This window comes from Ananas comosus, unplaced genomic scaffold (assembly GCF_001540865.1).
Source record: "Ananas comosus cultivar F153 unplaced genomic scaffold, ASM154086v1, whole genome shotgun sequence".
Classification (NCBI taxonomy): Eukaryota; Viridiplantae; Streptophyta; class Magnoliopsida; order Poales; family Bromeliaceae; genus Ananas; species Ananas comosus.
The window spans coordinates 10,761-24,621 of NW_017893577.1; the positions used below are offsets into that span (position 1 = coordinate 10,761).

The 13,861-nt window shown below is 40.2% G+C and overlaps 1 long non-coding RNA gene across 3 annotated transcripts; it reads right to left on the minus strand.

Moving 5' to 3' along the window:
- Positions 1–9,902: 9,902 nt before the first annotated feature.
- Positions 9,903–13,527, minus strand: LOC109706369. 3 transcript variants are annotated; one of them, XR_002215177.1, is made up of 5 exons: positions 12,695–13,527; positions 11,854–12,223; positions 11,003–11,055; positions 10,818–10,902; positions 9,903–10,020 (listed from the first exon to the last, which is right to left on the minus strand). It is a non-coding gene; the product is annotated as an uncharacterized LOC109706369 (long non-coding RNA). The 3 variants fall into 3 exon arrangements; XR_002215178.1 differs by lacking the exon at positions 11,003–11,055; XR_002215176.1 differs by lacking the exons at positions 9,903–10,020; positions 10,818–10,902; positions 11,003–11,055 and having other exon boundaries at positions 11,062–12,223; positions 12,695–12,811; positions 13,145–13,307.
- Between the last annotated feature and the right edge of the window lie 334 nt (positions 13,528–13,861).

The window sequence follows — 13,861 nt, forward strand, 5'->3', positions numbered from 1 at the left end:
CTTTGAGGATTATGACTAAGCAAGAACAAAGAGCGCTAGGGTGTACGGCATGTTCCTCTCCCTATCGGGGATCTTGGCTATGGGTGTACGCGGCTATGTTTCCTCTCCCACTAACGGATCCCTGACCACGGTGCACGGACCTTCGGGCGGACCGTTGGGCGATGTGGTTCTTGGCTTGCAGGCTGAGGTGCATGCGACAGGATCCTTCACCTCGAGCCGGGCAGAGCGCGGATTATCCGCTGTTGATTGACTCGAGGCCGAGTCGGGTGGCTAGCTGGAATAAGGTAGATAGAACCTTGAGGGCTAGTGGTAAATGTGATAACCTAAGGTAGTGGAAACCTTAGAGTTGGATGACATGAGCTAAGATTAGCGAGATTGATTGTAGAATCAATAATTCTACTAGTTGTTGCATATATTCCTGTTGCATATATTCCTGTTGCATATAGCATGGCATCATTGCAGTTGTGAGGCAAAGCAAGGTAAAGTTAGTTGCATGTTTATGATATACATATCTATCTATTTATTGGACTAACTTGTATTTGCCTCCCTTGGACCTGTTGGTCGAGATCCTCCCTTGGGTGGCCGTACTCACTGGGAACCATGGAGTTGGTTCTCACCCCACGTTGTTTCGGGGTTTTACAGGTTCGCACGTGAGCGGCGCGGCGGCGCGAGGCAAGGGCGTAGCTCCATAAATAGCGCCCTACCCCCAGAGACCAGAGCTAGCAGTACCCCGTCGATGTAGCTTAGGGGTATAGAAAATGTAAGGAATAAAATATATTAAACTTGTAATATCTATGATGTAATAACTTAATTGCTTTGGATGTTGAATGTAATATAAAGTGTGATGTAAAGCATATGAATGTGAATGTTGTAATAACATAGGATGTGTTATGTTGTGATACTTTCCTTACGCAATCATGATTGATATTTGTTCCTGGTTGGAACCACTTGTACATTGTTAGGATTGCGACGCCTAGAACGTACAGGGGAGACTCTGTCCGCGTACAGGGGAAACCCCAGTCCGTTCGGCGGTCTGTCGTCGGCGCCGCGACCCGGTTCAAATTGGCGGTTGGTCGCGGGGCGTGACAATCAAGGATTGGCCGAGACTGACAAGCGTCATGGAGATACGGAGCTCTCTTGGATTGGCCGGTTACTACCGGAGATTTGTCGAGGGGTTTGCTAAGCTATCCACTCCCCTCACGAAGCACACGCATAAAGGCGTCAAGTTCATTTGGAACGATGCGTGTGAAAGGAGCTTCCAAGAGTTGAAGCAAAGATTGACGGCCGCCCCGATTCTAACCCTTTCGATTGCCGGAGCAAGGTATGTGGTTTATAGTGATGCTTCACTTAATGGATTGGATTGTATATTGATGCAGAATAGCAAGGTGATCCCGTATGCTTCTCGCTAACTGAAGGAGTATGAACGGAACTACCCTACGCATGATTTGGAGTTGGCGGCCGTAGTCTTTGCATTGAAGCTATGGCGCCACTATCTCTATGGCGAGCGGTGTGAAGTATACACGGATCACAAGAGCTTGAAATATCTATTAACTCAGAAGGAGCTGAACTTAAGGCAGCGCAGATTGTTAGAGCTGCTCAAGGATTATGATCTGACGATTCTCTACCACCCGGGCAAGGCTAATGTGGTGGCGGATGCGCTAAGTAGGAAATCGACGGAAAACTTAGAGATGCATGTTGTTACTCAACCGCAGTTGATCGAGCAGATGAAGCGGTTGGAGTTGGAGTTAGTGACTCCAGACACACCTTTGAGGTTGATGACCTTGGTGGTGCAACCTATTCTTTTGGATAGAATTAAAGAAAAGCAAGTTTCCGATGTGGAATTGTAAAAGATTAGAGACAAAATGGTCAATGGTTGCACCGAAGATTTTCTTGTGGATGATCAAGGATCGATGCATTTCCGTAGGCGGATTTGTGTACCGGCGGATTCGGGAATCAAAGAGGACATTCTTCGAGAAGCGCACCGGGCACTCTATGTTATATATCCGGGAGGCACCAAAATGTACAAGGATTTAAAGTTACTCTATTGGTGGTCCGAGATGAAAAAGGATGTTGGTGAGTTTGTTATTCGTTGTCTAACTTGCCAATATGTGAAGGCTAAGCATCGTTTACCTGCGGAAAAACTTCAGAGTTTGCCGATTCCGGTGTGGAAGTGGAAAAAGATCACCATGGATTTCGTAACTGGATTGCCTCACTCTTAGGCCGGGCATGATGCTATTTGGGTGATCGTGGATAGGTTGACGAAGTTAGCGCACTTCATACCTATTCATACTACTTGGTCTGGGGAGAAGCTCGCACAAGTGTACCTTGATGAGATTATGCGACTTCACGGAGTGCCTACTTTGATTGTATCTGATCGAGACACTTGGTTTGTGTCTCACTTTTGGAGGAGTCTGCAGGATGCCTTAGGCACCCGAATGGATTTCAGCACTGCTTTCCACCATTAGAGTGATGGGCAGTCGGAGCGCACTATTCAGACCTTAGAGGATATACTCTGGGCATATGTGATTGACTTCCACGGAGGATGGTCGCAGCATCTACCGATGGCGGAGTTTGCTTATAACAATAGTTACAAGCAAGCACAAAGATGGCGCCCTTCGAAGCACTTTATGGACGGAAGTGTAGATTGCCACTTCATTGGAGTGAAGTTGGCGAGAGATTGGTTTTAGGCTCTGATGTGCTCCAGGAAGCTGAGGACAAGGTTCGATTTGCTCGGGAGCAACTTTTGACGGCACAGAGTAGACAAAGGAGCTACGCCGATCAACGGCGGTGAGACTTGGAGTTCCAAGTTGGAGACCATGTATTCTTGAAGGTCTTGCCGACTAGAGGGATCAGAAGATTCGGGGTTCGGGGTAAGTTGATCCCCCGTTTCATTGGACCGTATGAGATCTTAGAGCGGGTAGGTCCGGTAGCGTATCGACTTGCTCTACCACCGAACCTATCGGGCGTGCACAACGTCTTTCATGTATTGGTCCTTCGGAAGTACGTTTTCGACCCGACTCATGTGTTGGATGCTACACCTGTGAAGTTACGGGATGATTTGAGCTTCGAGGTGCTACCAGTGAGGATCTTGGCTCGCCAGGTGCAAAAGCTGCGGAATCAGGATATTCCGCATGTAAAGGTTCTTTGGAACAACCACGGGGAGCGGGAGGCCACGTAGGAGCTGGAGAATGCCTTGCAGGAGCGCTACCCCCATCTTTTTCAGATGGAGCTTTGAGGTATGTTGTTGCTTTTGAGTTTTGCGGACAAAACTTCTTTTTAGGAGGGGTGAATGTAACACACTGGACCTGTGTAAATTGCGAGGTTCGAGCGTTTGATTTGAGTTCCGAGCTTTTCCACACCTTGTGGAGGTCGTAGATGGTGTTCCAACCCGTAGTTCGAAATTCTGGATTTTTGGCTAAGTCCTGAGAGTTTTACTCTCAGGGACCGGTCCCTAGTGGGAGAGACTGGTCTCTCGTAGCTATAGTTGCGGCAGACTTTGAGGCAACTGGACCCTGGCCAGATAGACCGGTTCTCGAGCATTGGTTTTGCGGGAAGGTCCTGAGGGACCGGTCCCATGTGGAGAGAGACCGGTCCCTCCACCCGAAAACTGCCCAGTCAAGGCAGTGCACAGGTTGCAAAGTTGAGGGGCTTTTCTAGATTTTGTTACTTTAGAGGGCTTTTAGGGCTTTTCCTCTCTCTCTTTCCCTCACTTCTCACTCTCTCACACACTCTCTAGAAAGAGAAGAAGAAGGAGAAGGAAAAAAGGGAAGAAGGAGGAGAAGAGGAAGGAGAGCTTGCTTGGTGGACTTTGGACTTCCCCCACACCCTCTCTTCTTACCATTGGTGGCTTGGAGCTTGGGCTAAGAGCTTGATAGAGGACCAACCTTCAACCCTTGAGCATTTTGGGTTTGGTTTGGAGCTACCAAGGAGGTTAGTATGCTTAATCTACTCTTTGGAGCATGTTTTGGTAGGTTTTACCAAATGAAAACCTAGATTTGGGTTTTAGGGTTAGAATTGGAAATTTTTTATTTGAGAGCTTTGGAACCTAATTGATTGGTTTAGAACCTTGGTATAGGTTGCTTTGGAAGGGATTTGGCTTCCATTTGGAATTTCTTAGAGGATTTCTACACTATAGATGAGTTTTCTCCACCTTAGCTAGAGTTGGTTAATGTTTGAGCTTTGAGATGTCCGTAAGGTTCGTTTAGCTCTTGTTCCTACATCTTTAGGGTGCTAGGAAGCTAGGGGGCACCTTCGTCGGAGCAAACGAAGGGTCGCAAGAGTTGTGGTGGGTTTGGCTTCATGAAATCAGGGCGAAACGGCCCCTATGTGTATTATACTTGTCGTAACGTCAATTTGATTGCATTATTCATACTAAATGGGATTTATGTGAATTTTAGAACACTTAAAATGCATATTTTATGTATAATAAAAATTTCACTCTATATAGTGGAGCTATATGTGTAGGCCGCATGCATGTGGAAGTGTTTATCTTTGAGAGTTGATTACATGTCTCCTGCGAGGGAAATGATTAGAATTATGTATTCATAAACATAATTATCATGCTTTGACTTAGTGAACAAAAGTGTCATAAAGCGGCACATGAACCAGCAAACTAGAAAACTGCAATATAGAGACATAGTGGCAGGCCATTGACATCTACTATATTCTATATTTTAGACATAATGACATAGAGATAGGCCCTTGAGACATTTGATACGTTCCATATTTTAGACATGATGACTTGAGACTTGAGACTTGAGACTTGAGACGGATCTTACGCTTTCTTGCCATTGTACTCATTCGCACATGCTTGTGAGGGTCGCTCCCTACAAGCCGGCACTCCGGAGATGGCCATCGCGATACATATTCACCGTGCGGGATTGGGCGCCGAAGTGGATTGCCGTGGGCAAGGCTCATTCCTAGAGTGGGGATGTTGACTACCACGGGGCCATTAGGCTCGGCACCGGCCAGACAGCCTACAGGCGGGTCTACAGGCCAGACAGCCTTCGTGCGGGTCTTCCAAGATTTAACTTTTAAGTAGTTAACATGCCAAGCGAACATTGACTAGAATAGTAAACAATGACATTTTACTATTACATTCTGGATATTATGACGGTTGTATACTCGTGCATTTTCATGATAGTATAACTTTCTTACTTACGCAATTTCATGCTAAGTAGAGACATCATGTAGTAGCAAGTACTCATGTTTATTTGCTTGTCGTATATATCACTTTTGCTTATACTCGTACTTACCCCTTTTTGTAACTTTTGGACCTAATGGCGCATTTCACTGAAGTCAGTAATTGCCCACTGGGAACTACTATTTAATAGTTCTCACGCCCCCTGTTTTATGGTTTTATTTCAGAGCCTTTGGCACCGGCGGAGGCACGGGATCGCGGCGGAGGCACGGGATCAAGCAAGAGGCCACGTGAGAGCTGGAGAGCGCTTTGCAGGAGCGCTATCCCCAACTCTTTCAGATGGAGTCTTGAGGTATTTTGTTTTCGAGTTTCGCGGACGAAACTCCCTTTTAGGAGGGGTGAATGTAGCACACTGGACCTTTGCAAATTGCGAGGTTTGAGTGTTTGATTTGTGTTCCTAGTTTTATCAGATATTCTGGAGGGTCGTTGACAATGTTCCGACCTATGACTCGTATCCCGAGAATTGTAGTATTTAAAGTAGCGCTAAGGTCGCCAAAATGATGGACTTAGGCTGCTCTCGGATTGCATTTTGAGGGGCTGTGTACCCGTATACCTTGATGGTTGTACCGGTAAAGAAAGTGTACCGGTGACAACTCGATGGATAGGTTTTTCTACCAACCCGAGCCTCGGGTTTGCGCGCACAGGGTTTTGTACCGGTACACTTTTCCGTTTACCGATACACAATGCAGAATTCAGACTGCGTGATATGAGGGGTGTTTTTGCAATTGTAACCTATCTATTAATACCCCCACAGCCCTTAGAGGCTTCTTTGAGCCCTGATCTGTGGAGAAGAGAGGTAAGAGCTCCTTTCTTGTTTTCCTTTCCTTTTTTCTTGTGTTTTGGCTCATTTTGATCTCCTCCCTTTGCTCCTCTTTGCTTTTGGTTGGGGTACCTCCTTGAAGAGAGCACTAGAGTGAGGATTGGAGCTTGAGGAAAGGAAGAACTTCAACCCTAGCTTACTTGCAAGTTATGTGTGGGGCTTTAGAGAGGTTAGTAAGCCTAATCTACTTCTTGATTCATGTTTTAGTAGCTTTTACTAAAGGAAACCCTAGATTGAGCATATTAGGGTTAGTAATGGGGATTTTGAATTTGAGTTGATTTTATTAGAACCTTTGTTTAGGTTGGATTTGAGGGGCTCTAACTTCCTTTTGGAGATCGAGAGAGGTTTTTTCGCATTCGGTGGGTTTTCTTCACCTTTGCTTGAGTTGCTTAATGTTTGAGCAATTGATTGTTCGTAACGTTCGTGTATCCCTTCTTTTGTTACCTTTAGGGTATTAGAAGAGTAGTGGGCACCTTCGTCGGCGCAAACGAAGGATTTCGAGAAGTCACGGTGGGTTTGGCTTCATTGGAACAGGAGAAATCTTCTCCTAAGCGGTTAAAAGTTGTTGTTTTATCAAAATGCATGCATATTCATGCTAGATAGGATTTTTATGAATTTTAGAATACTTAAAATGCATGCGTTATGTTTTATGAAAAATTGACTCTATGTAGTAGAGGGCTAAGTGTATTTCTCATGCATATGATTAGTATTCTATTTTGTAAATTGGAACATGTCTCATGTGTTGGAAATGGTTAGAATTAAGTGATCTGGGACACTAAACTCATGTTTGAACTCATTGGACAAAAGTGCCATAAAGAGGCACCCAAACTAGTAAGCAATTGAACTGCAACATAGTGACATATTGATAGGCCATTGTAACATCGACTATATTCCATGTTTTAGACATGATGACATAGTGATAGGCCATTGAGAGATTTGCTACATTCCATATTTTAGACATGATGATTTGAGACTTGAGACGGACTTTTACGCTTGCTTGCCATTGTGCTTATTTGCACATGCTTGTGAGGGTCGCTCCCCACAGGCCGGCAATCCGGAGATAGCCATCGCGACACATGCTCGCCCGTGCGGGATTTGGCGCCGAAATGGTATGCCGTGGAGGAGGCTCATTCCTAGAGTGGGGATGTTGACTACCACGGGGCCATTAGGCACGGCGCAGGCCGGACTACCCACGGGTAGGTCCTACAGGATTGGAACATTAGTGACTTAGTATACCGAGTGGACATTGATTAGAATAGTAAACATTGACATTTTACTATTTAGCTTGTGGACATTATATTGGTCATATTCATGTTACAATAGTTTTATTACTTATGCAAATTCATACTAAATAGAGACATTATGGTTTAGTAAGTATTCATGTTTAAATACTTGTCATTCATATCGCTTATTTATTCTTACTTACCTGCTTGGTTTTCGGGCTTAGTAGCGCATTGCACTGAAGTCAGTAATTGCCCACTGGGAACTATTATTTAATAGTTCTCACGCCCTCTGTTTTATGGTTTTCTTTCAGAGTCTTCAGCACCGGTGGAGGCACGGGATCGCGGCAAAGGGGTCGCGTAGCTAGATAGCAAGGATTTACTTTTTGCTTAGGTGGTTTTCTCTCTTTTGTTTTTATAGAGAGAGTGAGAGTTGTATCCCTGTATAGAGACCACCTATGTATTACTTTTAGCATTTGTATTTTGGATTTTTGATGTACTACTTTATGGTTTCTTTTAGTGGATTTTAGCCTTTTGTTTATTTTTATACTATAGAATCTAGTTGTACTTTGCTCTGATACTTCTAGATGTTTTTCTACTATTGCTCTATTTACTATTTTTTTTATAGACGCCTTATATGTTTTAGACGTATGGCGGGTCTGGACACGCACCAGGTGGGCTTCCGCTGGGTCCCGGAGCGTGACACTAACCTTGAGTATTTATCTTTGTATGTTAGTTATTTTTTGTAATTTTGCCACGGAAATGGGTTTTAAACTATTTAACATTCCTTTGGCAAAGCTAGCGCTCTTTTTTTTAGATTTTGAATAGTGGGGTTGGATCGACTGTACGCGGAGTAGAAATTAGGATAGGACATGTCTTAGATCATGTGGAGGGATTGTAAACACATTTTGAAAAGTGCCCAATCCTGCTACGTGCAAAAAGGGACCTGTCCTAGCTACGTGTAAAAGGGTACCTATCCCGACTACATGCAATTAAAAAAGGACATGTCCCGACTATTTGCGAAGAGGGACTATCCCAGGCAAATAACAGAAAGGGGTCTACTCTGATTACAAGAAATTAAGATATATAGTGAGGATGAGTAGCGTACACCTAGATAACCGGATATGTTATGACGATCAAGATGTGTTACTGCATTACTTCAAATAATATTTGCCTAAGATAAGTTCTCAATACGTTACGATGAATCCTAATAGAGTCGTACGCTAATTAATGTTTGGATACGGGTGGTATGGATGTAGATATAATGGGACAGAATATTGTTGAGGAGATGTTGAGTTTATTAGTTTGATGATGTATTGCATATTGAGTATAGTGTCTTAGTATGACCTATCGAGAGCATAATTCAGAGCATCTTAATTTATGTCGATGGCTATGTGCATTACTTATTGTTCACTAATTATGATCATATCCAAATCACTAGAACTCGGTGCCCAGATGTTCCCTGAGCATGGATCGACCATATGGTGAGGAGACACTGCATGTGTACATGTAGTACATTCTTAATTGTAGTTACTCGTATTGTGTTATTGACTGTTTTACTGTTTCATTCATAATTAGATATATCCTGTCATGCTACTATGATCTAGCAAGCCTTGAATTGTTAGTGGGCTATTCTTACTTTTCCAAAACCTTCCATATTTTCATATAAATTTTATTTTAGATTTGAATTGTATAAAGGATGGTTGTCATGGCCCAAATCAAGGGGCTTTGCATAGAGACTATAGCCCTCTCTCTATCATATTCGATCGATCTTTAAAAGATGTCATTAAATATTAAATACAAAGCTTAAAATATTTGGATAAACGAAATGTAAAATCAATTTCTTTTCCAAATGGTAGCATGTTAGCAATTAAACATCAAATTTGGTTTTTTTTTTTTTTTTTTTTTTTTTTTTTTTTTTTTTGCGAGAAAAGGAGCATGCTACTCGCTTCGTTTATTTCTTTTAAAAATAAATATAAACTTAGCTGAAAATATGAATCAACTAAGATTCGAATTTGAGATCTCGAGTATCAACTGCTGGATGTGGCCCACGTGATATATTCAAGGTGATTCATAAAGATACAGTCAATCTATTTAACTCAATCTATAAAGATACTGTAGATCTTACGGTTAGGATATATCTGGACACGTTCTTGATGAACAGACGTGATTTAACATCCTTATACACTACAACAAAATTACTTTTTAGCGGCGATTATTTTTTAAATTAGCGGCAATTACAATTGCTGCTAAAATATTTTGTGGCAATTTTAACAATTGCCGCTATTGGCAGGGTCGTTAAAAGTTTTAGCGGCATTTATTCTGGCGGTTGGTAAAAATCCAAATAAATGCCGCTAAATATTATACAATAACGACTATTATAAATGCCGCTAAATAGTATGCAATAACAACTATTATAAATGCCGCTAAATAATATACAATAACAACTATTATAAATGCCGCTACAATTAATTATAATTGCCGCAAAAAACATACTAAATGATTGATTAATAAAGCTTATAGCGGCAATTAAATTAATATTAAAATACTTGATTAACAACTAAATACTACAATGAATTGAAATATTAAAAAATATTAGTAACCAAAAAGCATTAATAATTTGTATAACAAATAGTCTCAACTCTCAAATTACAATCTCAGAATTCAAATTAAATTTCAAACATAAGTTCTAACCAAAAATACTTGTTCAAAATGTAGCAAAAAAATAACAAACACCGCATGTCTTGCTTTCCACTTCAATTTTCGCAGCTCCAGCTGATCTGGATCAACCAAAAAGAAGTCATAAAATTAGTATCTGAAATTACCAAATAAAAATCATCATATCAAATTTCTGAAAAATATAGAAATTAGGTTGTACTGTTCATCAACAAATAAGAAGACAATAGTTAACACTTAACAATATATAAATATCTGAAATTACTCCCTATTGCTGATGCATCCTTAACAACAAACCAAAACCATGCCAAATAGGATTACCTTCAACCATGTTATGAAGATTCACAATAATTGAACCAACAAACCAAAATTATGCCAAATAGGATGATGAGTGATATTTGATGCATAGATTGAACTAAGAAAAACTAATTAAGATCAAATGTTGCTTTACACACTATCCTAGAGGTAAACATAGTACGCTGCCCCTGTTCAGTTGTCCTATTTCTCACGACCATGGAGTCAGAGAGCATAGAAAACTTCCTCGAGGGCAAGAGCCTGCTTGTCACCGGCGCCACCGAGTTTATAGCAAAGCGTGAGACATATAGGCTAGTTTCCAAGTGCATTATCTAAACACAACTTCTTTGATACTGTCGAGCGTCTTAAAAATTGAATAAGTGTTTGAAGCTATGCTCCGAGACGCATTCGGCTCTAAGCATCAAAGAAATTGCATTTGGATAATGCGTTTCCAACTAGGCTCTATCACCCGCTGCCTCCATCTCTAACTTTAAAACATTGTGTTGATTAAACTTGATAGCCTTTTTTTCTTTTCTTTTTTCTTTTTCTGAATGAAGTGTTTGTGGAGAAGGTACTTCGAATACAACCAAAGGTGAAGAAGCTTTACCTGTTGGTGCGTGCTAATGATAGCATATCTGCGAAGCACCGTGTGGAAACCGAGGTTAGCGTCATACTTTGCAAGCTCTCGAAATCTGAGGTGCAAAACAATTAGCTCAAATTTACCACAGATTTGACAGTACTTGAAATTGAAACTTGTTACTTTTTCCACATGTTTTGCAAAAGAGAGTATACATTAGTCTGATTTGCAGCTTAGCCAATTAGTACTCTGTGCTTCGACGCCTTACCTACTCAAAAAACATAAAATTAATCTCAAGGCCTGATCACAACATCTGTTCGGATGGTTGTTCCTGCTGTACTCACTTCCAGATTGATTGAGAAATACAAGGGACAATCCAACCAAACAATGAAAAATGTACTACAAGTGTCGCACGTTAAGGGATTATTCAGTATAGGTCAAGAAATTCCATGTTTGATTCAACAGAAAGATGCTTGCTTTCTCAGGAATGGTAGGAATAGCATTTCCATGAGGGTGACTTGGATTCTAGACTTAAAATTTCATTTTACGGCAACAACTCTCATCTTGAAACTTTTATATAGTATTACATAAACTCTATTACGCTAACTCTAAATACAACTCGGGCTTTCATCCCACATTTTGGCTGCACTCCAGTATAATATGATACAAAGCAATATGATACATAATATACAATAAACAGTAAATACCATCTAATATATTGGGTCAAAGCACAATACAATTATATCCTATTCTATACAGAGAGTCTGTAACATTATAACATTCAGTATACCATAGTATATATCAAGTCTTCAATTTTATGATTATTAGGGGTTATACAATATTAAATAACTAATGTAACACTCCAACCATCCTATTGAACCAAACTAAGTGATACCAAAATTATTGGGAATACTACTATTAATACCAAGCTAGAAAAGAATTACTGCTAAAGATTCAGTAATTCGCTTTTCTTAATTTTATAACACAGAAATTAAATGCTACGTTCTAGCACAGTAATGGAAAATAAAAAGAACCCTTTTCTTGATGAAGAGGTTCAGTAAAGTACCAGCCATCCAACCATCATTGTTGTTGCAAATCTTTCTGCAGTGTGTCATCTGCGTTTTAATGCATCTTATTTGTAGGTAATGCAAAAAGAAGTATTCAAAGTTCTTGTAGAGAAATACCAAGGGAACTTCCCTTCATTCTTCTGGGACAAAGTTTGCCCTATTGCAGGAGACATTTCCATTGAAGATTTGGGAGTATACGATAGAAAACTTAAAGAAAACCTCTGGGACGAAATAAATGTCATTGTCCATCTAGCGGCCAACACAGCCTTTATTGAAAGGTAATAAATACTATGATGACTAATTTCTGCTCCTCGATACTTTTATGATCAGAGGGAAATGTAAATCCCTGAAATTTCTTCTGCATATTGTCTGCAGTAACACAAGTTTCAAAGCGTTAGAAACTTGCATAATATCTTTCCATGTGAACTCAATTACGTGATTAACAATTAATTTTGTTTTGAAACATCATAGGTATGATACAGCTTTGGGTATAAACACTTTTGGAGTCAAGCATGTTTCAGCATTTGCGACAAGATGTCTGAAACTGGAGATGCTACTTCATATTTCAACTGGTAAGCACCAAAAAGTTGCTTCTCATCTATTTTTGATACCATGTTTAAGTTCTTAAGCTAGAGACCAGTGTGGTTGTACTGATGCACAAGTGAAAAGTAGTAGAATAGAAACACACAAAAAGTAATAAGAGAAAAGGTTGACAAATACTATTCTGCAAGAACTTCAAAATTTGATCATTTCTTTCTTTAAATATTATAAACAATGATGAACTAGATGTTAGCGAGAAGAAGACCCTACAACTGCAAGCATAGTGGAAGTAATCCATACATGTGCAGTGAACAACTTATTTTCAATAGGATTGTAGAGTGATTGCTTGCTGTACACATATACCCTGCATTGTAGACAAAGGCCACCCATGTTCTAAAAGCAGAGATAAACCATTTTCTGCAGAAAGTGGAATAGAATTCTGATGAGTACTAGCAAAAGGAAGAATCTAATCTACCAGGAAACACCAGATAAAATAGTTAATGAGCAAAATTTTAGGTCTATTGACAACAGAAAGAGGAAAATATAAGATATCAAGAGTAGTGATAGTTGTTATACCGATACAAATACTTAACAAAATTGAGTTCTCTTATAATGTTAAGAATCTGGATATTAATCTGATTTGAAACTTCATCATTCTTACTAGATCCATGATCAATGAATTTTTAAGACTGAGCTAAATGTTCTCTTGTATCTCAGCTTATGTAATGCCAGATAATGGAGGAGTCATACTAGAGCAACCGCTTTCGGCAGTGAAGGCCCATGATAGATGCTCTATTTTGGAAATTGAAGTGGAGATGGCACTGGTACAAGAAAAACTAAAGGAGCTAACTGAAAATAAAGCTTCAGAAGACACTGTAAGGCTTTCAATGAAAAATCATAAATAATACATTCATGAATCCATCAGTTTTATTGTAGCTTGTGAACAATGAAACTGAACACGCGCACCAGACTGTTTATAACATCAAACAGAATTCAGGTAAAGAAACAAGAATAGGATGACGAAACTGGAAAACTAGTTCTTTTCCATGTATCACATGAGGCAAATAGGAAGAAATCCACCCATATAGTTAAAAGATGTGAAGGGTTATTTGGAAAGGTCGACAAGTCGCTTTTCATACCTCTATTTTCTTCAGGTAGCTATCAAGGTCACCACAAATGTCATCCTTTGTTGTACTTCTCTCAGTGGCAAATAGCTGTTCTTCAGCTGAATCTTCACCAACCAAAGATTGCTGCCAAAACACAACAAAATCATTTTCTTAAATCTTAATACAAGAATATACCCACATTCCTTCAATCATTAATAAGAAGTTTTCCAGGTTATCTCACAGAGTATACGTGCTTAGAGACTTTTAATTGATACAATTTAAGAGGGCAGATGAGACAGTTACCAAGTATTCACCACAAAATTTGTCAAGAAGATAAGATTAAAAAAGGAAGCTCGGCAAA